Below are 15,308 nucleotides of genomic sequence, written 5' to 3'. Positions count from 1 at the left end.
CTCCTTATTTCCATGTAACATGTCAGGCTTATTACTCTTTCCCCAGCCCATTCTCTTCTCCTTTAATACATTCCCTTCTTTCTGGCTTTCTTTATATGATGTATCCTTCAAGGCTCAGATCCAAGCCCACTTCCCCCAGGAAGTCTACCCCAGGATAATAACTGGGGAAAAGTGACCTCTTTTCCATTTTTAACCTTCCACAATTCAAAGGTTTGAGCCAGGTCTCCACATCACTCAACCTGGCACGCGGGAGTAAGGTACTCAGTGAAGACTGGCTAAATAGAATATAATTGAATTTGGAAAAGTTTTTCCCTCTGTGTGTTCCTGGTGCTTCTGAGATAAAGAAGGGACTGATTCATAAGATAGTGGGGGAAGAGTCCATCTGGGTCCTAGAATTCTAGGGCGGGTACTTATTAGGTCCAAACAAGTCCAAAATCTGTTTTGCCCTTCACCTCTGATGATTTTTTTTTTACCTCTCATCTTACAGGTCTGTCGATTTGCTGAAAAGTGAGAAAAGCTTTTGCCTCAGGTAAGTGGTCTCTGTTTCTGAAATTAAAAAAAAAGATTTATTATAAACTTAATATTAAGCAACAATACAACTAATTAAACTTTTCTCAAGGCTATTTAGATTTAAATATATGAATTTCAACAAGTAAAATGTCATAACAATTTTTCATTTGTTCTAAGTCACCCTCAGGATTGTTGATCCATCCATTCTTTCCCATTCACTCTTCCTCTTTGAAGGCATCAATAGTAGCAGCCTACATGACCTTAACCAGATCGTTTCCCTTCTCTGGGTCTTAATTCTCTCCCTTATCAGCCTCTTCTTATCCATGCTAAGCATTCCCTCTTCCTTCAACTGACTCTCCTGTTATATAAAATATGATGATTCTAGAAGGTCCTTTTCAGCTTTAAATCTAAATCCAATGGGTCCAACTATTTGTTTCTTCAGTTTTCCCTTTTATTCTTTCACTCTGCATTATTTCATAAAAGGCCTTTTAGATTTCTTTGCATTCCTCATATTTGTCGGTCTTAATTGCATTATAGAATTCCATTACATTAATGTGCTGCAATTTATTTACCATTTCCCTGGTGTTGGCCATTTAGGTTGCTTCTAGTTTTTTTTTTTTCAATTATAAATAATGCTGCTGTGAAAATCCATGAACGAATAGTTCTTTTTTATTGTAAGAACACTTTCAAGGGATATTCCCAACAATGGAATGGGTCAAAAGGGTATGATTATTTTTGTAACATTTACTGCCGACTGCCAGATTGCTGCCTCTCAAAAAAAAATATGCAAGTTTGCAATGAATGAGTAGAGCTGTTTCCCCATAATCCCAAGTGGCCTCTGTGCATCCAGCCATCTTTGTTTGGGCAATAACCAGGTGTTTCCAGGGCAGAGTTCAAAGTAATGGGAACTTGGAGAGAGGGTAGGAGACGGAAAGATATTAAGGATAGTCCCTCCCTTCCTAGCTGCTATTTTTGTCCCTATTTTTCCTACATTCTTCTTTTTTACTTCCTTTTTCTTCTCTCGTCTCTCTTTTATTTTGCCTCTGCCTCTCTCTCTCTCTTTCTTTCTCTCTCTCTCTCTCTCTCTCTCTCTCTCTCTCTCTTTCTGTCTCTCTTTCTCTCTCTCTTTATTTCTCTCTCTCTCTGTCTCACCAATTCTTTTCTCTTTTTAACCCCTTCTCTTCTTTCTTTACTCTATCTCCTAATCATATCTGGCTTCTAGTCTATTCCCATCCCATTTTGTTGCTCTCTTTTTCCTTTTTTCCTTTCACATACTTCTCTTCCTAAATGCTGTGGTTTTGTCATTAGGAATAGGAAGGGGGGTGCAGGATTATTTGGGAACTAGAACAGGTATCTCTTGGTCGTTTCTCATGGTTTGGAGATCCCGTGATGTTGGTTGTTCTGGGCACGGATGGTAATCTGGTTCAGAATGTGGTATGGGACTCTCCTCAGCCTTTGGTTGCTATATTGGGTAAATGTATAAAATGGCATATAGGGTGAGGTAGAGGTGATGGCTTCATGTCAGTGGCAGATTTACCCTTAGAAAATAGTGAGAATTTGGAAAGAATGCTGTGGCCCTTTCATTGTATTGTCTGCAGGGTCCAGCATGGTATGAACCCTGGACTCTTGACCTCTCTGGGATCCTGTCCAGACCAAGGTCTATGCTCGTGTGATCCTCTGGTTCATCACTAATGGTCCACCCAAGCTCTCACTCTATTTAATGAGAAAAATTGAGAATTGTCTAAAGATTATATTTGAAAAGTTGGGATAGAGGTTGTCTTGTTTTTCTTTGGCCAACAAGGACATCTTTGTTTCCTTAGAATTCAGTCTATAAAATATTCTCTTGTACAACTCAGTTCATTCTCTCTCTCTCTCTCTCTCTCTCTCTGTCTTTCTCTTTTCTTCCCTCTTTCTTTTTTCTTCTCTCTTCATTTCTGTTTCTGTCTCTATCTCTCCTTCCCACAATCCCCATCTTTGTTTACCAGCATCTCTCTCTTTCTTATCCTTCTGTCTGTAAAAACATATACATAGAGAAGGATAGGGATTGGACCTCTAATTTCACTGTTAAGAAGAATTCCTAGGTGAGAAAATCCTTATATTACATGTAATCAGTTTCTCAAACTTATGGTACTAAAAAGTGGCTTTAATCAGAGGTGAAATCTTGTCCAAGGTTACATAGCCAGGCAAAACTGGAACTTGAACCCAGGTCTTTTTAGCTTTGAAAGCTGCCTCTTATTCACTACAACATGCTCTCTCTCTCTCTCTCTCTCTCTCTCTCTCTCTCTCTCTCTCTCTCTCTATATATATATATATATGTATTTATTTGCTATATATATTTACATGTTTAGAGATATATGATATGATTTATTTGTATACATCTATATATTATGTATGCAATTTTTTGTTGACTTGGTAGTTGGAGTTATCTCACTTGGAAGCTCTTTTTAACAATGAGATTATAAGTCTAGTCCATATTTTTATTTATCTATCTATCTATCCATCTATTTCTGGTGATTAATAGAAGCATGGGGGACCAAGGTTTCTTGGAGAGGGTAACCAATACTTTAGCTGAGATATGAAGGAACCTAGGGAATCCATGAGACAGAGAGAAGGAGGGAAGGGTGTTCCAGATATGGTGGACAGCCAGTAAAGATGGCCAGGATCATGAGAGGGAATATCTTCTGTGAGGAATAGCAAGGAGGCAAGAGCCACTGGTTTAAAGAGTACATGTGGCTGAAGGAGATACAAGGTGTAAGACTAGGAAAGAGGCTGGTTGTAAAGGGTTTAAAAGCCAAACAGAGGATTGTATTTAAATGTGGAAGTGATAGGGAGCTATTGGAATTAATTGAACAGGGAGCTGACATGGTCAGATTTATATTTTTGAAAAATTCCTTTGACAGCTAGATGTAGGAAGGATGAGAATTGAATCAAGAATTAGAACCAAGGAGAGACTTGAAGGAGGGAGATCAACCAGAAGGATCTTTCAATAGTATAGACATGAGGTAATGAGGTCAGTGTCAGAGAGAGAAGGAGAGAGATGTTACAAAGACAGAAATGACAGGTTTGAACAACTGATTGGATATGGGGAGTGAGAGTGAGAAGTCAAAGATAATGCCTGGGGTAACTAGGAGGAGGATGGTGCCCTTTACAGCAATAGGGAATCTGAGAATGGAGAAGCAATGGAGGAAAAAAAGATATCTTAATGTATTGTAAGATATAAGTCAGGAGAGACATTAGGGATAGACAAGTCAATTTAAGAATCATCTGGAAATGATAATAAAATCCACAGGAGCTGATAAAGTCCCCAAGATAAATACCCTTGAAAGAGGAGAAAAGAGGATCCAAGAGAGAGCCTTGAAGGTCCCCAGGTTCTGTGAGATTTCATTACCTTTGCCAAGAATTAGGGAATGACTATGGCAAAATCTTGTCTTGGGTCCCTCCCCTGAGCAGGAGAAGCTGAGGCTGGGCCGACCATCATTCAATGGTTGGTTCCACCAGCTTCATTCCACCCTTCCCCAAAAGCCACTTGGTTTGGTCTGATCCAGGTGCACATCCCTCTGGGATATTATTAGCACTTCCTGGAGAAAATAAATATTTATGCAGTGACTCTGCCCAGCAAATGATTAAATGAGATATCACCAAAAGGTGCTGGAGCGAAGCAGGAATAGGAGCTTTCGTTAACGGAGTCTCTCTTGATTTCGTTGTTGACTTTTTTTCTTCTCAATTTCCCTCTTTGTCACTTTTGACATCAGCTCTGTAGCGGATCTGATGGGTAGCTTCTTCCCTGGGAGGATTTTTTTCTGGTTTTAATTCGTTGTCAGGGTGTGATTCTGTCTGCTGAGTTGTCCTCACCTTTTCTTGGGAGGAAGGAAGTCAAAGGGTGGCTGAGAAGTGGGGAGACAAAGGGGGTGGAAAGGAGATCCAAGGGTGAGTGGGTCCAGGAAGGCTGAGGATACTTTCCTGTGGCTGTTCCATTCATTTGGGCAATGGCTTAGAGGGATGAAGAAGGAGCCACACAATCACAGTTAGTTAATGGGAGTCTTTTGACTCCAGGAAGGAATGAGAATAGGCTAAAATCTCATTTGGTACGTGTCTTTATAAGTCACTAGTCCAAACCATGGTGACAGCCCAAGGTGTGTGGAGCTTGGTGCTGGGTATTATGGAAGAAACAAAGGAAGGAGATAAAATTCTACTGATGGGAAGATGTAGAAGACCTTGAACTGATGGAGGAAATATGGTTCCTGTCTAGAAAGCTTATGGCCTTATTTATGGAGGAGTCAGAAGTCGTCCATCAGGTATCTCTTGGTTTAATGAGTGAAACATTGTCCCTTCCCTAAAGAATTTTCCAATTTATGGAGAGACACAAATTTTACAATATGACATAATGCTAAAAGGGCTGGATTTAGAGGTAGGGACCTGAGGTCAGATTGCTGCGCTGTCATTCCCCGAAAGTCCTTTCACTCTTCTGGGTCTCAGTTTCCTCATCTTCAACATGACTTAATTAAATTACATGACTTCCAGTGGCTCTTCCAACTCTCTGATCCTCTGATCCTTGGAGGAGATGCAGATCTGATGGAAAAGGCATGACCATTCCTTTGGGGGATGCCCAAAGTCAGGCTCCTAAACCCTCCCAACAAGAAAGGAAATGGTATCAGAAGGTGCTATCAGAGACCTGGATTTGGCTAATTGCTCTGTGTTCGCAGAAACACAGGGGCTGACCTAGAGAAATATCCTTGATGGATGCATTATATCTCTCCACTTTAATACATTCACTGAGCATAGCCCCAATGCTGATGGAAATATCAGTGCCCTTTCCCGGAACAGGTTTCCTGCATTGCTTTTTCCTTGTTCTGGTACCAACCTGAGCACATGGACATGGCCCTTTTCTTTAGGAAGGCCGATATTTGATGGTGGTGACTATAGCTCCTATTCTTAGAAAGAATATAAGACACAATCATGAGAGAGCATGGAATCATGAATAAACAATCTGCTATTTAATGAGATGCTGTAGTAAGTGGAGGAATTGGGACTTAGTTCATTTAGTTCAGAGAAGCTTCCTGGTGGCAATGGATTTTGAAAAGAGTTTGGAAGGGAGATTTAAGGCTTGGTTAGAAAGAAAGATGGTAGGTGGAGAAGAGAGAGTATATGGACCCAGAAGTGGTAGTGATTTGGGGTTGGTTTTATTCAAACTCTCTTGTGTAAATTGATTGTTAGGACCTTTGTGTGCCTCTGCTGTGACTGTTGCCCTAGGGAGAGGGAGAATCAGCCAGAGGGTGTCTCTTGAGCAATTGGCTGTTTAGTTCATAGTTCCCCTTTGCTTTAAAAAAAATTCTGAGTCCAAGACACACACAGACACACAGACACACATATATGTGCATGCACATACACATGTACATGCATATTCACAGCACAAAAAAAAAGAAAATTGAAAGAACATTTCCAAATGCAAAGTAAAATTGCAAAAGAGGTTTATATGAGTTTCTATTACTTATAGCTTGTTTTTGTAAAAGTGCATAATAAATCCAATCTGTAACTTTCAAAACTGTCCCAATTGTCTATGTTGTCTATTTCTTTATGAACTTCTTTTTGTTCTCTATGTATTAAAAAAGGTTTGAATGGACCTCTTTCTACTTCTCTGTACATTCTTTTTTCTCTTTCTTTCCATTCCATTCTATTCCTTCCTTCCTTCCTTCCTTCCTTCCTTCCTTCCTTCCTTCCTTCCTTCCTTCCTTCCTTCCTTCCTTTCTTCTTTCCTTCCTTCTTTCCTTCTTTCCTTCCTTCCTTTCTTCCTTCCTTTCTTCTTTCCTTCCTTCTTTCCTTCCTTCCTTGCTTCTTTCCACCCTTCCTTCCTTCCACCCTTCCTTCCTTCCTGCAAGGCAGTGAGTAGCATAATTTATCACTGACCCTCTGGAACCATAATGAATTTTTGTGTTGATCAAAATCCCTAAGTCTTTCCAAGTTGTTTGTCTTTACAATGTGGTTGTCACTGTATAAATTGCTCTTCTGGTTCTGTTCACTTCACTATGCATCTCTTCAAATAAATCTGAGTTTCTCTGAAACTGGCCCTTTTGTCATTTCTTACAGCCCAATAGGGTCCTATCACCTTCATATACCATAACTTGTTTAGCTGTTCCCCAGTTTGGGGCATCCCTTCATCTCCAGTTCTTTCCTATAATAAAAAGAGCTCCTATAAATGTTTTTGTACACATGGATCCTTTCCCTTTTTCTTTGATCTCTTTAGGGTATAGAATTAGCAGTGTATTCTGCGTCAAAAAGTTCTTTAGACAGCCTTGAATCACAAGTGGAGTTCTCTTGCTGATATCAAGTTCCTTGGGCCTTGTGTCTGCAGGCTCTGTAACCCTAGAAAAATCAGATCTGTCATCACACCTCCCTGTTATTCTTCACAGAAACTCAGCTCAAGCTCCTTGTCCTATCATCCCCTTCCTGATTTCTCTCCTGAGAACTTAGAAAATGCTCATTGGGCTGTGGGGTGAGAGGTATGTGGAGGTGTGGAGGGGTGGGGGACGATGTGGAGGTGGGAAGTAAAGGCTCACCAAGATAATAGTATCTTGGTCATTTCTGGCCTTTGCAAAGGAGCCCATTGCATCATCTTTCAAATAGTCTCTCAGCTCTTGCTGCCAGTAGTATCCAACTTTCATGACTGGAATTGTCTATAGAATCAGCGCCATTCCATGTGTCCAGCTATCACCCCTCAGTTCTGGCTGTGAGGCTCACAGAATGATAAATTATTACCCATTGGAGAGATCCTTTGATCTAATCTCATTTCACAGGGATGGAAACTGAGGCTCAAGGATTTTAAGATTCTTAGAGCCTTAGAATCTAAGAATCAGAGTTAGTAGTGACCTCAAGGGTACTCTAGCCCAATCCCAAGATGAGCAGAAATTCTCCCCACATCATTGCTGATAAATAATCCCCAAACCTCCAGGGAAGTATATTTAGTGAGGGCAACTCCACTTCCTCTGCAGATAAAGGATGCAGCATTTGAACAGCTTCATTTTTGAATATTTTCCTCTCTTTCATGGAGCTGATGTCTGCTTCCTTGTAGTAATTCACCTGCTTCTCCTACTTTTGCCCTCTGGGGCCAAGCAGAAAAAATCTAATTTCTTTCTCTTTCCCATGTTACCTCTTCAAGTTCCTGAAGATAGTTGTCATGTCTTTTCTAAGTTACTTTTCTTCAGCAACTCCTTCAACTTTCCTTATACCTTACATGGCATTATCTGGGGGCCTCTCTCTCATTTGAGTCATCCTTTTCAAAGCATCATAAAATCCTAGAGCTAAAACTAGAAGGGACATTTGAGGTCATCTGATCCCACAGCCTCATTTTACATATGAAGAAACTGAGGCTCGAAGTTGTTAACTAACTTATTTGAGGTCATACAGATGAACATCAGGGACAAGCTTGGATTCCAGAGTCAGCATTCTTTCTCTAAGACCATATTGGTTCTCTTATTGTAGATTGAAAGTGGGATTATTAAATGTAGTTCTCAGGGCAGTGGATGGTAAGGGCTGGTGCCACTTGGACATTCTAAAAATTATAGTTTTTGATATAGCCCATTGGGATTAGATGTCTGGCTGTTCTTTCCCACTGTCAGTTCCTATTCAGTTTACAATCTACATTTCTCAGATTATTCTCACATAAATTGTTGCTTAGCCATGTCATTCCCGCTCTATATTTGTGCAGATCTTTTTAAACCTATATTTTGAGCCTAAATTGAGGGTAAATTATTAATCCCCATTATTCCAATAGGTTCAACCTTTCAGTATCTTTTTAGTTCTTGGCTTTGACATCCTATCTGTTACTGTAACTTGGAAATTAGATTTTTGTTGTTGTTATTGTTGAATCACTTTGGTTGTATCTGACTCTTCATGACCCCATTTGGAGTTTTCTTAGCAAAGATATAGGAATGGATTGTTATTTTCGCCTTCATCTCATTTTACAGTTGAGGAATGAGGCAAACAGGGTTTAGTGACTTGCCCAGGATCATACAGTTAAGAAGGTCTGAGGTTGGATTTGACCTAATGAAGGTGAGTCTTCCTAACTCCAAGTCCAATATTTCACCCACTGTGCCACCTAGATGCCCAGAAATTAGATTCCTCTAATCTGAAAATTGATCAGCATGTCATCTTCCCTTCATTTAATCATTGATAAAAACAGAACAGTTTGGGGCCATGATAGAACCCTTGGACACTACTCAGTAGGCTCATCATAGAGTACATCAATTCATTAATCACTACCCCTTGAATCTAGATATTCAGCCATTGTTATGGGAAGCCCGTATCTCTCCATTTTATTTACAAGGATATTTATGAAGTCCTTTTCTTTGCTGAAATCTAGGTATACTGTGCTTTCCTATAATCCCCTAATTTACCAGTCAAGTAATTTTGTCAAGAAGAAAATGAAGTTAGTCTAGCATGAGCTCTGTACTTGAGAAACATGTTGGCTCCTAATGATCATAGCTTCCTTCTCCGATTGTTCACTGACAATCCCTTTAATAATGGATTTGAGAATTTTGCCAAGAATTGAGGTCAGAATCACTGGGCTTTGCTTTGAAGAATCTAGTCTGTCTTTTTGGAAAATAAATTCAAGGTTTGCCTTTCACCAATCCAGTTCTGAAACGCTATGCTTTTTCTCTTTGTTCTTAAAAGTCACTGCAGGGAGGCCCTCCCTGAAAAAGAACTGGGCTTAGAGTCAAAAGAGGCACAAAGTCTTAGTTGGAAGAAATCTCAAGGCCATTTAGTCCAACCTGGACCTGAATAAGAATCCTCCCAACAATGTAGCTGACAAGTAGTTCTCCAGCCTCTGCTTAGAGACCTCCAGGAAGGAGGAGCCCACCGCCTCCTGAGTCAACCTATTCTGCTTTGGGAGAGCTCTCAACATTAGGAAATTTTCCCTGACTTTTTTTGGATGGGGGGAATTTCTCTCCATTACTCTTCTAGTTGTCTCCTCTGGGATCAAATAAAACCCATTACTCCTCTTCTATGTTATAGCCCTCCAAATACTTGAAGACGGCTATTTTGCCCACCCAGGGCTTTCTCTTCTCCAGGCTAAGCATCCCTAGTCCCTTCAGTTCTTTATGGTCCAGTCTCAAGGAATCTTACCATACTGATTACTCCCCCAACTTATCACTTTTCCCCCTAAAACAGAGTACTCAGCACTGAAAATATCTACCAGTTTGCTATCTCTGATCTGCACTAATGCTGTCACTTCCTTAGGGCTGGACATTTTGTCTCCAATAATACAGTATCTCTGACACTGTCGACTCACTCATTTTGATCTCATGGGCTATTAAAACCTACAGATCTTTTTCTGAAGTGAACTTCCTTCTAATCATAAGACCCACATTTGAGTCCCATTTCTGTCACTATGGGAGCTTGGGAAAGTCACTTGACTTCTCTGGGTCTCAGTTTTCCCATTTGTCATGTGAGATGGTTTGACTCAATGTCCTCTCATGATATTCTATCATTTTTCTTGAGTCAGCTCATCCCATCCCCCCCCCTTTGTTCCAGCTTCTTGGTAAGTTTCACACAGGTCACTTTTTAGAGCTGAAATTAGCTTCCAGTTGCTTCCTCAATTTACTTCAGCTACTGAATCCTCTCCCATGGCTTCAATTATCACTTCTGTTCGGATGACTCCTAAATCTATTTCTCTAGCCCTGACCTCTCCCCTGAGTTCCAGCCCCACATTTCCCACTGCTTGCTGGATCTCTGCCTGCTCTCACTTGAGTCTCAATATGCCCCAAAGTGACTTCATCATTCCACTTTTTCTCCTATCTGACCCTCATTCCAATTTGATTGCTTTCATTAACGGCACTGTCAAATCCCTAGATTTGAAACTGTGGTATCCTTATACTCTTCCCTCTCCACTCCCTTACCCCTGCCGTTACTTATAAAGGCCTGTTTATTCCATCTTGGAAATATTTCTTGCATATATACCTTCTCTTATCTCTGTTGTCTACCACCACCGGACTTCAGTCCCTCATCACTTCTTACTTTTACTGCTGTATTAGTCTCCTAAGGGGTCTCCTTGCCTTTAGCTTGCCTCCATCGCAATATATCTTTCACATAGCTGCCAGAATCTCTCAATGGTATAACTCCAACCATGCTTCTCCCATTCTATGGTCTCTTATTGTCTTCCAGAATGAAATGTAGCCTCTTCAATGTGGCTTTCAAAGTCGCTGACCTTCTGTCTCCAACCCACCTTTTAAAAATTTATTTAATTCCCTCTCCTTCATATACACTATAGTCTAATCAAACTTAATGAGTGTCTGGCAGTTCCCCAAATTCGTGTCCTCTCTTGCTCAGGTACATTCACGTAAACCGTCCTGATGTCTGAAATGTGTTCCCTCCCCATCTTAGCCTGATGCTATTCTCCCAATTTTGTATTGTACTCTGGACTTCTAATTTCAAAGGGTTCTGAGGATGAATAAGGAAAATCTCATGGTCAATGTTATACAGAGCAAATTAACCCAGGGAAATTCTTAGAAATGACATTCAGAAGTCATAGAGTGAGAAGGAAAAGAGATGGCTGTCCCAAAAGGCTGATGTGGATGCATAGGCATCTCACTAATCAATTCAGACCAAAAAAGTAACATAGGTAACAGGATTAATATCAAAGCCTAACATGGTCCTGGAGAGAGAGTATCAAAAGCGCTGATTGTAGAATAGATTGAGGCTCACATGAAAAACTAAGGATGACACAAATCTTTCCCCTCCCCTTAATATTGGGGGAAATAAGATAAAAGAAAGGCTAATCTTTTTGATGGGGTGGTTGGAATGGCGGTGACCATAAAAAAAAGCAGAACTTAATGCTTTTTAAAATTTTGTTTTTTGTTTTTATCAAAGAAAATGATTTTTAGACCAGACATAAAAATAACAAAAATGGTTAATAGTCGAAACCTAATATAATAAGTGAATTATAAGGGGAAATTAATTATCACAGTGGATAGAGCACTAGTGTCACGAAGTCCTCCGTTCAAACCCAATGTCTAGCTCTGTGATACTGGGCAAGTCATTTAAACTTTTTTGTTTCAATTTATTCATTTGTAAAATGTAGATAAGAACAGCAAGTATCTTGAAGGATGTTTGGAGGATCAAATAAGATAATAATTCTAAAACAGTTAGCACAGTGCCTGCACATAGTAAGCTCTATATAAATGTGAGTTATTGTTAGCTATCATTATTAGCTCATGATGATTTAATATCACCATGCCAGAGGAATAGAGTGCTCAAAGAATTTGTGAATGTCATTGCTGAACCACACCTAATGATCTTTGAAAAACAGTGACATTAATATAAATTTTAGGATTTATAAGACACTCCTCTCCTAATACTCTGAGGTAAGCAGGAGTTATATTATTATCCCCCTTTTTCAGAGGAGTAGCTTGAGGCACTGAGGAATTAAGTGATCACACAGAAGTTAAAAAGCAGGACTTAAATCTATATGTTATTCTACTATACGCCAGTGTCTGAAAACAGGGAATGTATTGTAGACCTAGAAACTGCCCCCCCCCAAAAGTAAGAGGGTTGCCAGCAAACAATAATAGAGTGGTGAATTTAACTGGCAGAATTCTAGAGCATATGATCACAGGTATTATTTACGGGAATGGTTAGTGAACATATAGTCAAAAAGAGGCTCTGATTACACAGAGACCAAATGGCTTCATCAAAAGCAGATTACATGACATTAGTGTTTCATTCATTCATTTACTCATTCATCTTTTAATTAGTGCTTTAATTAATTAACTCATTTTATATTTGTATATTTATAATATAAATATTATTTATTTGAAAGTTTTTATTCCTTTTATGCTTGATGGATGAGTGGAATTTTATAGATGTAGTTTAGGGACATTTTAACAGAGTGTTTCACAGTGGTTCTCACGCCATCCTCATGAACAAAATGGAGGGATGCCAGGAAGGATAATAGGACAACTAGATGGAGTTGGAATTGGTCAAATGGTGAAGCCCAAAGAGTAGTCATTAATAGTTGAATATCAATTTGGAAGGTCTTCAGTAAAAAACTAAAGGAATCTATATCTGGCTCTGTTCTGCTTAACATTTTTATTAATTGTGTGGATAAAGCATAGGTAATATATTTATCGAGTCTGAGATAACAGAAATCTAGGAGAGATAGGTAAGACATTGGATGGCATAGATCCAAATGATCTCAGTGGGCTTAATGTAAGAAAATGAAATTAAATAAGGATCAATCTATTATATGCATAAATTTTAAAGTCATTTGTTTTAAATATGTTTTTACTTACTTCATTAATCATTTCTCAATTACATTAAAAAGTTTTAATTTCCAATTTTTAAAAAGTTGAGTTCCAAATTATCTCCTTCTCTTCAGTACTTCCCTCCTCACTTGAGAAGGTAAGTACTCTATTGATTATATATGTGAAGTCATGCAAAACATTTTCATATTAGCTATATACATGAATTTTAAAAAAGCATCACAACTGTAATGTGGGGAGGGTGGGTCATTAGAAAGTAGCTTCTCTGAAAAAAGACCTGGATGTTTTAGCAAGTTCAACATGAATCAAGAGTGTGTGTGATATGGGAGCCAAGATAACAAGAGAAGAATTGGGTGATTCAATGGAAGCTAAGAACTCTGGACCATGGAGAAATCATTTTTTTGCTAGTTTTTGCCCCAATCAAACTGATATGGAGTAGCACATTCAGGTTTCTACAGCATAATTTGGGAAACACAATGATAGGCTAGAAATAAATGGAGGACTTCAGCTTTGTGCCTTCTGAGGATGAATTGGAGGAAGTTGGGATGTTTAGCCTGGAAGAGAAAAGGCTCAGGGGGAGACAGGTTATATTTTCAACTGTTTGAAGGGCTGTTACATGGAAGAAAGTTGGCTTGTTTGATCCCTGATGAGGTCTTGTAGAGGGTTTCTATTTTGGTGTAAGACAGACTAGAAGATCCTTCTCATTCTGAGGTACTTTGGCTATCTTACTTCAAGGTCACTCCCCACCTCCCAGCTTCAATTACCCTAAACACTTTGCTAGGATCTCTTCTGCTCCTGTCCTACTATCCCTCAGTGCCATAGATCTTTCCAAACATGACAGGTCCGAAGACAAGCATCCCTCTATCTTAAGTTGTAAGTTTCTTGAGGGCAGAGATTGTTTTTTCTCCCCAGTGTGGAGCAACGGGCCTTGCACACAATAAGTACTTTATAATTTTTTTCTTTAGTTGAACTGTTGAACAGGCCTTTATTGATCACTTATTGTTTGCACCAGTCTGTGAAAAGCACCTTGGAGTAAAATAAAATAAAAAATATCTTGGGAGTTCACCACCTGCCATTAATGGAGACCAGATTTAACATACAGGAAGTACTTAGAAAAAACTGCCAAGTGGTGTATAAACAGAGTATAATTATGGTATAATATCTCTAGCTTCTCTTTTGGTAGTGCTTTCCCATTCACAATGACCACATGAGGTACACTGTTCTGCTAATATTATTATTACCATCTTATTGATGGATAAACTGAGGTCCAGGCAGTTTGGGGATTGTGTTGAGGATAAAACAATTAATAAGCATAAAATTCAGGACCTACCACAGATCTGAATCCAATGCTTGTTCTCCAACCCCAATAGAATGTAGCTCCTAGAGGGCAGAGGCTATTGATTCATCTTTGCAGCTCCTCTGCTTTTCATAGTGCCTCGATCATTTATTTCTTTATGAGATCAGTGATTCCATTGGTGTAGGGAACTCCCAATGAAATAATTCCCTCTATCAATGCAGATTGACACCTGTGCTACAACTGATGGCTTTAGGAAATTGTCTGGAGTCCCTGAAAAGGTCAATGACCATCCAGACTTGCACAATCTGTGTCAAAGGTAGGACTTGCACCCAGGACTTCTTGAATCCTGGGTAGGCTTTCTATCCATTATGCTATGCTGTCTCTTAGGTGACACATGTTAGGCACTTAAGAAATATGAAAGGAAAAATGGAAGAAAAGAAGGGAGGGAGGAAAGAAGGGAAAGAGAAAGGAAAGAGGGAATAAAAGAGGAAGGAGGAATAAGGGAAGGAAGGAAAGAAGGAAGGAAGGAATGAAGGGAGGAAGAAAGAAGGAAGGAAGGAAAGAAGGAAGGAGGGGAGGGAAGGAAGGAGGGAGGGAGGGAAGAAAAGAAGGAAGGAAGGAAGGAAGGAAGCAGGGAAGGAGGGAAGGAAGGAAGCAGGGAAGGAGGGAAGGAAGCAGGGAAGGAAGGAAGGAGGGAAGGAAGGAAGGAAGGAAGGAAAGAAGGAAGGAAGGAAGGAAAGAAAGAAAGAAAGAAAAAAATTATTCTTTGGATGTCGTTAGACATGCTCTCTAGTCCCAATTCTGTATCTCTCACTGCTATCTGGCTCTGATTTTCTTTAACTGAAAAAACCAGGGTAATTGAATGAATGATTTTTTCATCAAGGACTAAAGAGCAGACTCTGGATAGCTGGGGTATGGGAGCTACAGATGGCTGAGAAAGGGCTGCCCTACAGAAGAGAATAAACGTGTTTTGCTTGGACCCTGAGGAAAGAAGTAGGAGCAGAGTGGGGGAACAACAGAATAGTGGGCTTTGGCTCTGTGTAAGGAACATTTATATAAGCTCCCTGAAGTTAGGGGCTGTTTGAGCTTTTTCTTGTTATCCCCAGTGCTTAACCCAGGGCCTAGAGGATTATAGTGAGTGTTTAATAAATGATTGTTGATTGAAACTAACTAGAACTGTCCCATAGTGTCATGGGGCCGTTTCAGGCTTCCTAGTTTTCTGAACACTGACTGGAGAGACTATTGAG

The 15,308-nt window shown here is 39.7% G+C and overlaps 1 protein-coding gene across 3 annotated transcripts in view; it reads left to right on the top strand.

Annotated features, from left to right (window-relative positions):
- The window catches only part of LINGO1 (leucine rich repeat and Ig domain containing 1), a 506,273-nt gene that overhangs the window by 163,593 nt on the left and 327,372 nt on the right, over positions 1–15,308 (top strand). For 2 of the 3 annotated variants that reach the window (XM_051982523.1, XM_051982521.1), the window contains exon 3: positions 488–529. The gene's annotated coding sequence lies outside the window, so the exon portion shown is untranslated. Of the gene's footprint in view, positions 1–487; positions 530–15,308 lie in introns of those variants that run through there. The other variant, XM_051982522.1, reaches the window with a different exon arrangement.

This window comes from Antechinus flavipes, chromosome 2, assembly GCF_016432865.1.
Source record: "Antechinus flavipes isolate AdamAnt ecotype Samford, QLD, Australia chromosome 2, AdamAnt_v2, whole genome shotgun sequence".
Lineage (NCBI taxonomy): Eukaryota > Metazoa > Chordata > Mammalia > Dasyuromorphia > Dasyuridae > Antechinus > Antechinus flavipes.
This window is presented reverse-complemented; position numbering and strand designations above follow the sequence as displayed.